At 40.8% G+C, this 11,691-nt stretch overlaps 1 long non-coding RNA gene across 1 annotated transcript; it reads right to left on the reverse strand.

Moving 5' to 3' along the window:
• Positions 1–1,337: 1,337 nt before the first annotated feature.
• LOC104910734 lies at positions 1,338–11,684 on the reverse strand. Its single transcript, XR_793373.2, has 2 exons — positions 11,594–11,684; positions 1,338–11,515 (listed from the first exon to the last, which is right to left on the reverse strand). It is a non-coding gene; the product is annotated as an uncharacterized LOC104910734 (long non-coding RNA).
• Between the last annotated feature and the right edge of the window lie 7 nt (positions 11,685–11,691).

Raw genomic sequence — 11,691 nt, forward strand, 5'->3', positions numbered from 1 at the left:
GTCTGGGGGCATCGTGGCTCCGCCCCCACAACGGGGTGGGGGGGAGGGACGGGTTCTCGCGAGAGGTGGGCGCGAGCCGCACCGACGTAGAGGAAGGGAGGGGTGGTTTGAGCCCTGCCTGCCGAGCGGTGTCTCTGCGGTACCGCTCCTCCCTCTCCCCCCCTACCCCCCCGGTACAGACGGCGGACCGCCGCCCTGCCCGGCGTAGCTTTGCGCGGACAAAATGGCGGCGGCTGGGCCTACATCGCAGCGATGACGCGGCGGTATCCTTCCGCGTGCGGGCATCTCGCGTCTCTCCGGACTTGTGTCCTTTCGCTGCTGCAGAAATAAGTGCTGCGCGTGCTCGCTTCCGCCCCTGCAGAAACGTAAAATAAGGCAGTCCTGGCCTAGGTTCATGGTGCTGCTGCCCACCCGGCAGTGTGCCGCAAATGGCACCGCAGCGCCGTGGAGAGAAAGGGGAATCCCGTGGAGGAGCGGTGATCCCGGAACAAAGGGCCGGGCTGAGGGTCAACGACCCACCAACGCATTCGTTACAATGGACTGATAGCGCTGCTGTTGGTTTTTTGCTACCTTGTATGTCAGTTATGACTAGCTCGGCGGAGGCGGTACATTATAAAGCTCCTTCACTTGATGCTTATTTCATGGTACTGTCTGCATACTCAGGAAGTGCAGCTCCGCACTGTTCTGTTAATGTTCTTATTATCTTAATCAAGAATAATGCTGCAAAACACCTTCCTGTTTTTTGCTCAGTGTGGTTTAGGCAGTGCTGGTCTTCCAAAGCACCAGTACAGCTGTGTTTCTGTCACAGACATTGCATCTGTCTTTTAAATTGCTTACACTGTCCCTTTTTCTTTATTCTTATCTTGGGAGCTTTAGATATTTAGTAATATTTCAGTTGTACTTTTCTAATTATTGTTTGAAGCTAATGACCTCCAAAGTGACTCCATATATAATAAAGACATTTGGTTTACCTTTGGCACTTTGCTATATAAAAAAGAATAAAGAACTGCACAGACATCCTATTGAAAGTGTGTACTTTTCTCTGCTCTTTTAATACAACGGTATTGTTAATTTGGTAAATCAAGTTGTGTTTGCATGCATTTCAGCAGTTATGTGTTAAAACCCATCAGTGTTTTGCATTGTCCTTCTTTACAGCCATTACTGTAAATGCTCAGGAATAGGTCTACATATATTGCTTTAGAATACCTCTTTAGAGAAATATTTTATTGTGCTCAATGTTGTTTATATATATATATATGTATATAAATTTAAATATTTACCTTTAAATACAATTGAGAAAAAACTAAAAATAATGTTTGTTAAAGTATGAAAAATAGTCTTATGGCCATTTCTACAAGTCACAGCACACAGTCCTCTTTGGAGAATGTTGTACTTCTCACCTTCACCTCCTTTTTCTCAGACTCTAAGATAAAAATCATGTAGTTTCCCCTCAGCTTTGGAAATGAATAAAAAAGTAGAATTTTTACTGAAGTATGAACACTTATGTAAGTTAGGCTTTGCAATCTTAATATATTTATGTGCCGTATATTTAACGAGTTTCTCACCTTTACCATATGTAGTAAGTGCACTGTAATGCTACTTGCAGAGATACCTCATATTAGTAATGTAAAATGCAAGAGGCACAGATGATGGATGCTGAATATGAACGGGTGTGGCAACTTAGTGTGGGACTACCTGGTCTATTTGGGTTTGCTTCATTTTAATTTGATTTTGGAAGCTAATTCTCACAAGTGGTTGAATAGAGCCATGTCTGCCATGTCTAGTTCTTATACACCAGTGAAGCTGAGTTAAATTTTCAGAAGTTTATTATGCAAAAAATTGGAAACAAAGAGATATTGGCATGGTAATAAACAGTTTGCAGAAAATACCCACAACAAGCAAGCTGATTTGAATTTGATTTCTTTTTTAAATATAGCATTGCAAGGTTCTTTACAGCCATGTGGTCAGCAACCTCTGAAGGGAGTTTTGCCAGTTTTCTTCAGCTGCTTTGTGATGGTCCAGCAGTGCAAGCGTGAATGGAGATTGCCTTGATATACCACTTCTCTCAGTTTAGAGAGGACTCAAGGGAAAAGCATTCCAGACCTAGTTTATAGCTTAGTGTATCTTGCTTGCACATCAGTGTCAGATTTTTCACTTTGATTGTAAAATGACCAGTCATTTTTAAAATTTCAGCATACTTTTCTACCTGTCTTAGAAACAGGAGGAGCAACCAAGCACCCCATCAAGCAGCATTCCACTTACAATCCTTCATTATACACAACAGGAAAAGGGTCTTCTTTTTCAGAAAAAAAAAAGCTTCGACAAAAGCAAGACACCCTTCTTATTAGTCCATACGGTAGATCATTATTAGTTCCTGTTTGGAGGAAGCAAAAGGCAACAGCTTCTGCTGCTGAAAAACAAAACACTGAGAAGATGAAAAACAACAGCTCTCCCTGTCTGCACATATTACCAGGCCTCAATTTTCTCTTTAGCATCCTGTCCAACTTGTTTTTCCCCTAATTACCATAAACTACGCTTGCAGACAAATCTCTTTTTAGTCTGAGCAAAACTCACCTTATTGAGGTCCTGTCTGATTCAGTGGAGACCATGAGGAGTAAGACCACAGAGAAAAGTTGATAAGATAGTTTGATTGCTTATTTTTAATGCAACAAGTAAAAAAGGCTGAGCTTGCCAACTCAAATGCCAGAGAGTGGAAGAAAAGTAATTTTGAGATATCACTGGGTTCCATCTAACCTGTGTATTAAGTACCAAAGACCAGCAGCCCTTCCTATATAGCTGGGGGCTTCTCCTCTTCACAAAAGATGGCAAGGTTGTCACTGCTGCCTTTGTGTGCATGCTCAGCTCCCTGGCTACCTGTGCGCCCATCGCTTCTCTTTATATTGGGAAGAAGACATAGCAAAACCCTTCCACATCTGCAATCCAGGCCAAGGTCAGTGTGTTAGGCAGCAGTTACTTTTCTAAGCAATATAAAAGGCTATTTTGTATTCCAGCTTGGCAACTCTTCATCATCTATTCTTTCTCAACAACTTCTCTGACATCCTCACTGAAACTATTTCTAAACTATCCCACCATTCCGTTGTATAGTAGTGCTTTCTGTCTCACTGCTAGGTGGTGGGGCAAAACATTATTTTAAGCTTTTGCTGCTACATGCAAGGAGTTGTAAGTTCTAACAGTTAAGTCCACACACAAGTCCCAGGGAAAAATTTGAGTGCTTTGTTGAATAATGGTGTGCTAAAGTTTCACGGCTTGCATCTTTTGGCCTTCAGGATTTTGCTTAACACTTCATTGCTTAATACTTTTTTAGTCTTGTTGTGACAATATAGTCTTTTTCAGTTGAAGATTTTCCTGTTCCTTGAAATCCTTGGGAAAAGATGAGGGCTATTTTACAAGAAGTAAGTTTTGACAACATAAACTTCACTCTATTACTTGCAGAGACCTAAACAACGGTATATCTGAAAATTGCTACAGGATATTTATCACTATTCATAGAGAGTATTCATATTTTTTTTTTCCCAGCAAAACTACCATTTGATCCAAAGGTACACAGATGCTCCTTTCAAGTCAGCAGCAGTTTGTGTCAACAAGAATGTTTATTTTCTGTGCCAATTCAGCCCTATGGATATTAAGCATGAAACTTCATGAGTGAAACAGATGAGTATATGCATGGTGTAACTACAGTGCTACTTTTGGAAAATAGATAAGTACTCTTGCCATGCTTTTACTAACTACATTACCCTTCTTCATTTGTATGAATTCTTTACGTTCATGAACAAGCACACGTGTACGTATGGCAAAATAGCATCTTAAAGCAGGGGTGTGAAGGGCTAAGAGGTTAGGCGCAGTTGCTAAAGCAAGCTTAATTAAGCAGGTGAAGCACCTCTCTGGAGCACATCAGAGTTTTATCAGTTTCAGAAGGATGAGTTACATCAGTTCAAAAAGATGCTTAATGATGACCTACTTTATGCCTTTGGAGTGGATTATTTCTCCTCATTACACCTGTTTTTTTGACCCTTTAAGCTGCCTTCAGATTGAATGCTGAGGCTGCAGGAGTTAACGCTTTTACCAAAACTGACCACACTTTTGCAGCAGTACTTAATTTGGCCTATTGTGTTTACTAAAGGAGATATCAAAGGACTGTCTGTAGCCCTTCCAAGATATGGCTATTTTTTTATCACTTTGAGGTAAGTGATTGCTAGTCAGATTCAAACCACCTTAACTCAGTTGCTCCTCTAATGCTTCTTCTAGGATGCAAACATACACAGCGAACCACAGTCTTTAAGGAGTGTTTGTGTTTGACAAATGGTCTGAACAATTTACCTAATATGAGGTAAAATTCAGGCAAGATGTACAGGATTAAAGTTTATTATTCAAACAGGCTAGGTAACATATTTAATGACTCCTTAGTATAGGTAAGGCTGGTCAGACTTCAGAACGTGCTGGGTTGGCCGATTTGAAGTGCCGGCTTTAATGCCGGCTTGCTGTATTCTAAGTTCAAATTTCATTGTTTGATTAGGTATAGGAAATTATTTAGCCTGTGCTAATTAGGACATTGGTTGTGCGCTTTACACTGAAGCATAAAAAGCCCCTCTTCTTAGCCAAATCGAGATGCTTCCCCAGAGAGCACCAGCAGGTCCAGAAGTCCAGGGGCAAGGATTCTGTCTGAGCCCACTCCCCAGAACTTCAGTAACCATCTCCTCTTCATTAGAGGCAATAGTTTGCCTCTTAAAGTTCTGGTCAATAGTTTGCATATTTCTAGCTAAACAGATGTTACGCTTCAGATGAGATAGCAGATTGACTTTATATTTTCAGTTAGAGACTTTTTTCTTTGTTTTATATAAAATATGGCTATGTTTCCCTGGCAAAATTACATAACCTTGTACACTGCAGAGCTTTAATTGTTTGATGCCCTATTGGCAAAATGTATAATAATGATTTAAGTAAACAAGAAACTCCACGAAAGTACTTCAGTACTTCTGTCTTTGAACTGACAGGAGCATGTGCTGTGTATTCAAACAATGGATTTAACTAGCCAAGTATTGTGTTGCTGTGACTTATTTTATTTCTTTTTTTTTTTGTCCTCTTGAGCAATCTCATTTTTAAAGATTTGGCTGATCTTCTCAGTTTCTGGTATGTCCCAATTAAAATGTCCAAGAGCTTGCTTAAACCTCAAATATCCAGGTAATTACAGACAACTATGGCTCTGGGAAGGAAGGAATATTATTCTAGTTTGCTGTCTTACTGTCATTTGGGAAATATTGCTGGTGACTGTAAATCACCAGTACTGAAATTAGCCAGCTGTTACACCATTCATCATGATGGTTACAGGGATGGATCACGCAGTATTTCTGAGTGAGTGGGTTGTGACACACAGAGTAGTCATGAAACACGGTCAGATGATGGCACCTCAGTGAAAATTTTGCACAATATAAAGCAAAGGCAACCTGGCTTCTCCACTCCTGAGAACTTATTTTTCAAGGTCAAGCATGCTTTTCAACCTCTCAGGAAATACAACATAATTTGTCACTTTTACAGCCAATAAATGTCAGTTCCTTTCTATGAAGACAATGAGGGTTGCAATTTCTTCCCTTTTTTTCCACATTCAATAATGGTACTTCATCTGATTAAAAAAAAACCCTGTGAAAAATACTGGTTTAAATATTTGGTAGCAGAATCTAGAGATGCTCATTTGCCCAGTCATATCAATTTAAATGGGAGATCCTTTGTTGGTCCCTTCTGAATATTTGGAGGTCTGTTACGTGATTTTATGATCCCTGCTCAGTTCCCATGTTAGAAAAACAAACACTGCTCTAATTAGGCAGAGAGGTTTTTGGAGACTAAATGATCCTCCTTACATCGTTTAGGATATTTGACAGTAACAAATCATATCAGACAGGCAATCTGAGGGATGATGCGTAGCACCCACTTATACTGTACCTGTTTCCCAAATAATTAGAACATTTCTGTCCCCTAAGCTGTCAAAATCACATTTTGCTCAGGCATCAAACTGGCATAAAAGTGTAAAAAAAAAAAAAAAGAAAAATAATTAAGTTCCTCCTGGGAAAGTAGTTTAAAATGTTCTCAAACATCTTAATAAACTTACTGTAGACACTTGTGACAAGAATAATTTTCAATAAAAGACTTTCTGCCCTAGAAAGAAAGTGGACTAGATCTTTTCCTATTTTCCAAGAGCGCTCTCCTGGCATGCTGATCAAGATGAATGCTTCTTAACTGCTGTGCATTTCTTTTTCATTTTTCATTTAATTTCTACCTTTTATATTAATTAAGCCTGCATTTCCTGTGAAGTAACTAAACCTTGTAAGCTTTGAGATGGTATGGTTGTCACCTGCTTTTTGTGACAGCTGCCCTCACTGCTGATTAGAAAACATAAACTGATTTTTAAAAAATGCATGTACTTTTTACCAACTTCATAGCTCCTTGTACTGGAGTCAAGTGCAGGACTCATACAGAATTCCAACAGTATGATAAAGGGTAAGTGAGAAAGTAATTTAAAATCTTCAAGGCAATAGCCAACTACCTAGGTCTGGAAGTGCACTGAGTCACAGCTGACCTGCTGTGAGCTAGCCATGAAGAAGGGAGGCAGACTCAGGAATCTCCAGCTGTAGGTACACAGCAGGCTGAGGAGGAATGATAAACTGCTGTTTTACTGGGATGTCACTGGGCACCACGACACAGGAAGAAGTCAGAGCAGAGTGCGGTCGTGCTGTGGAGAGCATGTACTCTGTCCTCAGCAGGGGAAGCCTGTAGTTTTTCTGTGCTATAATTAGTCACTGCCAATGAGTACACATTGCGTCACAGGAATTAGGCTGCGCTGTGCTCACCTTTGCCTTCCAAAATTAAGGAAATATCTATCAGTGCCAGCTATTACACCAGGGGAGTAAAGTACTTGGAACAAATACACTCTTGGCTGTCCAGTCAAGGGTATACGGTCTTCACTGATAACAAAGATCAACGCAGTTTAAAAGGGGACAGCGCCACCAAGAACAAATTGGTGCATAGCACTTCTTTGCCTTAAGATTCCAATGATAAGACACTAAGTTGCGTTTTTTGATAGCAGCATTACTTCTCATCTGCCCATTGAGCAGCCTGTGCTTCACACATTATGCTTTGTCCTCTGTAGGTCCTTCAGTGCACAGGAGGATGTGTCTGTTTTTCATCACTGCAGCTTCCTCCCAGGGGACAGACTGGGGATTTTGTAGCCTGGTTTATTGAAACAAGCCAGCCAGAACCTGCCACAAATTGGTAAGGTATCTGGTCTGTTGGGAGCCTATCCGTGAATCCTAAGGATGCTTGTTCTGATTTGAATAAAATTTGTGAATTAGCAACTCCCTGGAAGCCAATAGAGTTCCAAACCTGCAGAAGTCTTTATGTGACCAGAGATCAGTCTGGATCATGTGAGCAGTTACCTGTCCAATCAACTAAATAACAAAGATGGAAAGACTGGATCCACATTTAGAACTTGCTGCAATATTATATTTACTGTGCACTTTCTTGTGCATCATCAGTGCTACTTGATCGACACTCCATACAACAGTGTCACATCATGCAACATCAGTTACTTCCTATGCTTCACATAAAGGCAGTAGGAACTAGTAGCCCAGCACAACCATTTGGATATTCATAGTTTCATCTTGTGTTATTTTTGCAAATATTCTAGAGACTGTAGAAACCACTACTGTGGACCAATGCTAACCACTGCATAAAAAGACAGTCCAGGCTTGGAGAAAACTAACAGTGTAAATAGAGAGTAACCGTATTTGCTTTAGGAACATCAGCACTGACACCTGCTCATTCCTGGGCTGGAATTTTCTTCAACTTTGTCTCATACCCCAACCCATACCTTATGGGCAGCACTTCCCCAAGATATTCCCAGCAGTAGTAGTCAGAAGTAGAAGTTAAACTGTTATGCCCGTGGCTGTGAGATCAAAGAATGGTTATTTCTTAGGAACAACTAAGGGTAGGCTCTACTGCTCTGTTTGCTCTTGCACAAAGATGCTGTGCTGGAATTTGAACCAATTGTTAGAAATCTTGCTAATTTTCTTCCATTCTTTTCACCAATTAATGCACTACAACCTGTGGCAATAAGAAGCATTGCGTCACAAGGAATTTTAAAATGCAGCAATAGTAGTACATGCTACAGCAGGACCCTACAGCTACATAGGCAGTTACAATAGCATCTGCTTTCAAAACATAATTGTTACATCGTAAAATTCTTAGATATTAGATAGATGATAAAATTATTTAGCAGTAATTTCACAGTGTGGTAGTCATGCTATCATAAAATTACCCTGCTGATTCTTTGCTAAATGTGATTTATTTTCCTAACCCATTTTTCTCTCAAACACAGTGCACACCAGAGGGTAGTAAGTATTTTCAATAAATGCCAGCAGCAGCCACTTAAAGTGCCAGTTCTGAACGTCAAGTGAAAGTGTGACATTGGCAGCTTTCTTCTAACAGCAATTAAGCTCTAGATGTAAAAATAAGAAATGAAAACCCAAATGAAAACCTTGCCTGCAAAGCAATTACAATTCACTTGCAATGTTCATCAACATAAAGTGGGAAAGTAAGCTTCTATAGATGGCCTTACAGATCATGGTTTTTTTTTTTTTTAAGCCAAATTCCTTATTTTTTTAGACTCAATTATTTAACACCTGGGTGTTGATAATACTGCATACTGATGGACTATATGAAATGAATCACAGTTCCTAGGGCCCTCCTGGACTGTACTGATTTTGCTACTTTTCAGGAAGCAGAAGAGATCTTTGTGTTCATCAGGAACAGCAATCAATCAAACCCCACTGTGAAATAATTCAAACACAAAGGGAGGGATCTAGCTTCCTCTAGATAGACACATGCATTTGCATGACAGTCAACTCAGTGGTGACAGACTACTTTTAGTTGACAAAAGTAGTTTTGTCTGCTGCACAGATTATTCTAGGCATTCAGTATTGATAATGGTAATGCCAAATCTAAGAAAAATAAAACATATAAATATCATCTATAAGTGTTCTTTTCCTTTGCAAATCCTAATGTGTTCTAGACAGAGCAGTAAGTATTAGCTCATTTTACAGCTGAATTAAAGGCACAGGGACATTAAACAATTTATGAAGCATAAAGAGGAGGAACACAAGCTGCTTCTTTTCACCCATCTCCAGTTGATTGGCCCAACTTTTGGATGCTGAAGACAACTGTTATTTCTGCTGTGAGCTGAACTAATGCAGCTTTTAGTAACATTATACTTAGTAGAATAAACTCTACCAAACACAATTTGCATCTCTATCATTAACTTTTCTACTATTCTCATCAAAGCACATATAGTAGCAAGTCAACTGGGCTGGTTCTCTTCTGAGCTGTATTTTGGAAATTCTTTGTAAAAGACCTGAGCTAGCATTAATTATGTAGATCTTTTCATGTGGGCTTCATGCTGCTTCCTATCTGCAATGTACTTACTGGCTGAAAAGTCCTGGTGGTGGAGGATTCCTAGGGCTGAAAGCAATAATCATATTCCAGTATTGGTGACTGTTCAAGTATCTATGCTGGGCTTTTTGTGCTGTTATTTTTATTACAGCTGCTCCTATATATCCTATCCAATAATGGAGTTTCAGTGGCCAAGTTCAGTACAAAACATATAGGAAGAGCCAATCTCTACTTTTAAAAGTTCACAAAGCATAGCTACATATGCAAGTGAGATCTTTCAGATACTCAGCAGCACTGAGACTTGAGGCATAAGGAAACATGCACTTGCCAACATGTGTTGAAAAGGATATTGTAACAGCCTAAAGCAGCTGTGGAGTATGAATGTCCCTCTAGGGAATTCTATTTCTGTAACAGAAAGAAAATGTATGATGTCACACCTGCCTGGTGAACCCATGTTAACTGATCTTAAGTTCTCGTCCTATAATGTAGTCCCTAAAGATGGGCAACTGTGTAAAATGCTGTTCTTTTCTGCAGGAGAAGCCTCAACTTCCATGTTTCCCTCTAAGTCAAAAAAGAAGTCTGTGGTCAAGCTAGAGAGTGAACATGGACCTCTTGAGCCCCAGTTCAAACTGGATGTTCAAAGATCACCCTTTGGTTAGTAGCCTTCACTTTCTTTATAATTTTTCCACAATTTTTGACTTTATCCCTTCAAATACCAAAACTAGTCACAACTCATGTTGACAGATACCTCTGTAGGCAGGCAAGATGTGCGAGCAGTTCCTCTCTGCAGCACGTGCAGAGTTTGATGGCGTGCTGAGTGGAGTACAGATCCAAAGGTGGCACAAAAGGTGTTCTGGAGCTTCAGTGAAAGGTCATCTGTGCTTCCAGTATCACGGCTAGCATCCAGAGCAGGAAAAAGGATGGAGGGAAGCACGGAGGCTCTCAGCTTCAGTATGAAGTTGTTTGATTCAGAGCTGGAGGATTTATCTTATGTATCTTTAGATTATACATTCTTCCCCCAGAGTTTCATAAACAAGGTTACATCATGACAGATGTCATTTGTAATCTTTGCAGAATAATCAAACATTTTGCTCTTTCATTATCTTGTCTAACAGCAGGCATTTGCCTACCTAAGAAGGAATCATCTTAGGACATCAGACATAGTCATTATGAGGCCAGATTTAGGTGAGGCAGGGAAAGGAGATACTCCGAGATCAGAGACAATTCTTGCTAGCTAGAGAAGGTGATTCATCAGGAAATGTTTGTATAAGGTAAGATAGCAACATTTATAAGAAAGCAACATTTAGGCCAGAAGCACAAATAACTTGGATTTGTTTGTCTTAAGCTTGATTTCCAGTATTTTTTTATTATTATTATTGTTATTTTGCCTTAGTTCTTTCTGATGCTTTTAACTATTTGTTCAGATTGCTCTGAATGGAACACTAATGCAAATAGTGAAAGAAAAGCAGAACTACCGAGTAGATACAGCTGGAACAGCCTCACTGATTCAAGAATCCTTCACCGACCCCTATCCCAGTGCCAGGTCCTGGGGTGGCAGGTTGAGAGCCACATCCGGTCTGGGCAGCAGTAGCTTGGTTTCTATGCACTGAGGGTGAGAACCATGCTCCAGTTGAGATCACACCAGGAGGGCTTCCAGAATGAAGACACTCCCTCAGCTTTCCCAGAGCCACCTGTGCTCAGTGCTCTGCGGGATCAGCACGCAGGGGGTTCCTGACCCACACGGTATGAGACTCAAGGCGAGGGGCGGCAGGACTGTCTGACCTGTACTCCCATCCCTCCATTGGCTACAGAAGGACAAGGCGTTGTGCACAAGGACGGCTCTTCCGCACATCACACAGACCTGCTCAGGTACAGCGTGCTCTGCGTAAGCCAGAGCCCAGCACTGGGCGAATGGGCCTCTCTTTGTAATATCAGCACCCTCAGCACTCACACTGTCCCACCTCAGAAGAGTTATGGTATCGTGTGAGAAAAATCAACCATATGAAGAAGTTTTTTGTCTTTTACCTCGGTATTTTAGGAGCGTCGACGTGACATGCAACTGTAACAAAGCAGGGTGACAGTCACCTATAAATCGCAAGGCAGACATTATTAAAGCCAAATTCCTTCTTCTCCCTACCTTAGGTCTCCCAGTGAGAGCCGCCGGACCGAGAGAGAAGCGTCCATCGCCCCGCTTGCCTCAGCCCCGCGCCTCACCGAGGCGGCGCTCGGCAGCAC

This window comes from Meleagris gallopavo, chromosome 4 (genome assembly GCF_000146605.3).
Source record: "Meleagris gallopavo isolate NT-WF06-2002-E0010 breed Aviagen turkey brand Nicholas breeding stock chromosome 4, Turkey_5.1, whole genome shotgun sequence".
NCBI lineage: Eukaryota > Metazoa > Chordata > Aves > Galliformes > Phasianidae > Meleagris > Meleagris gallopavo.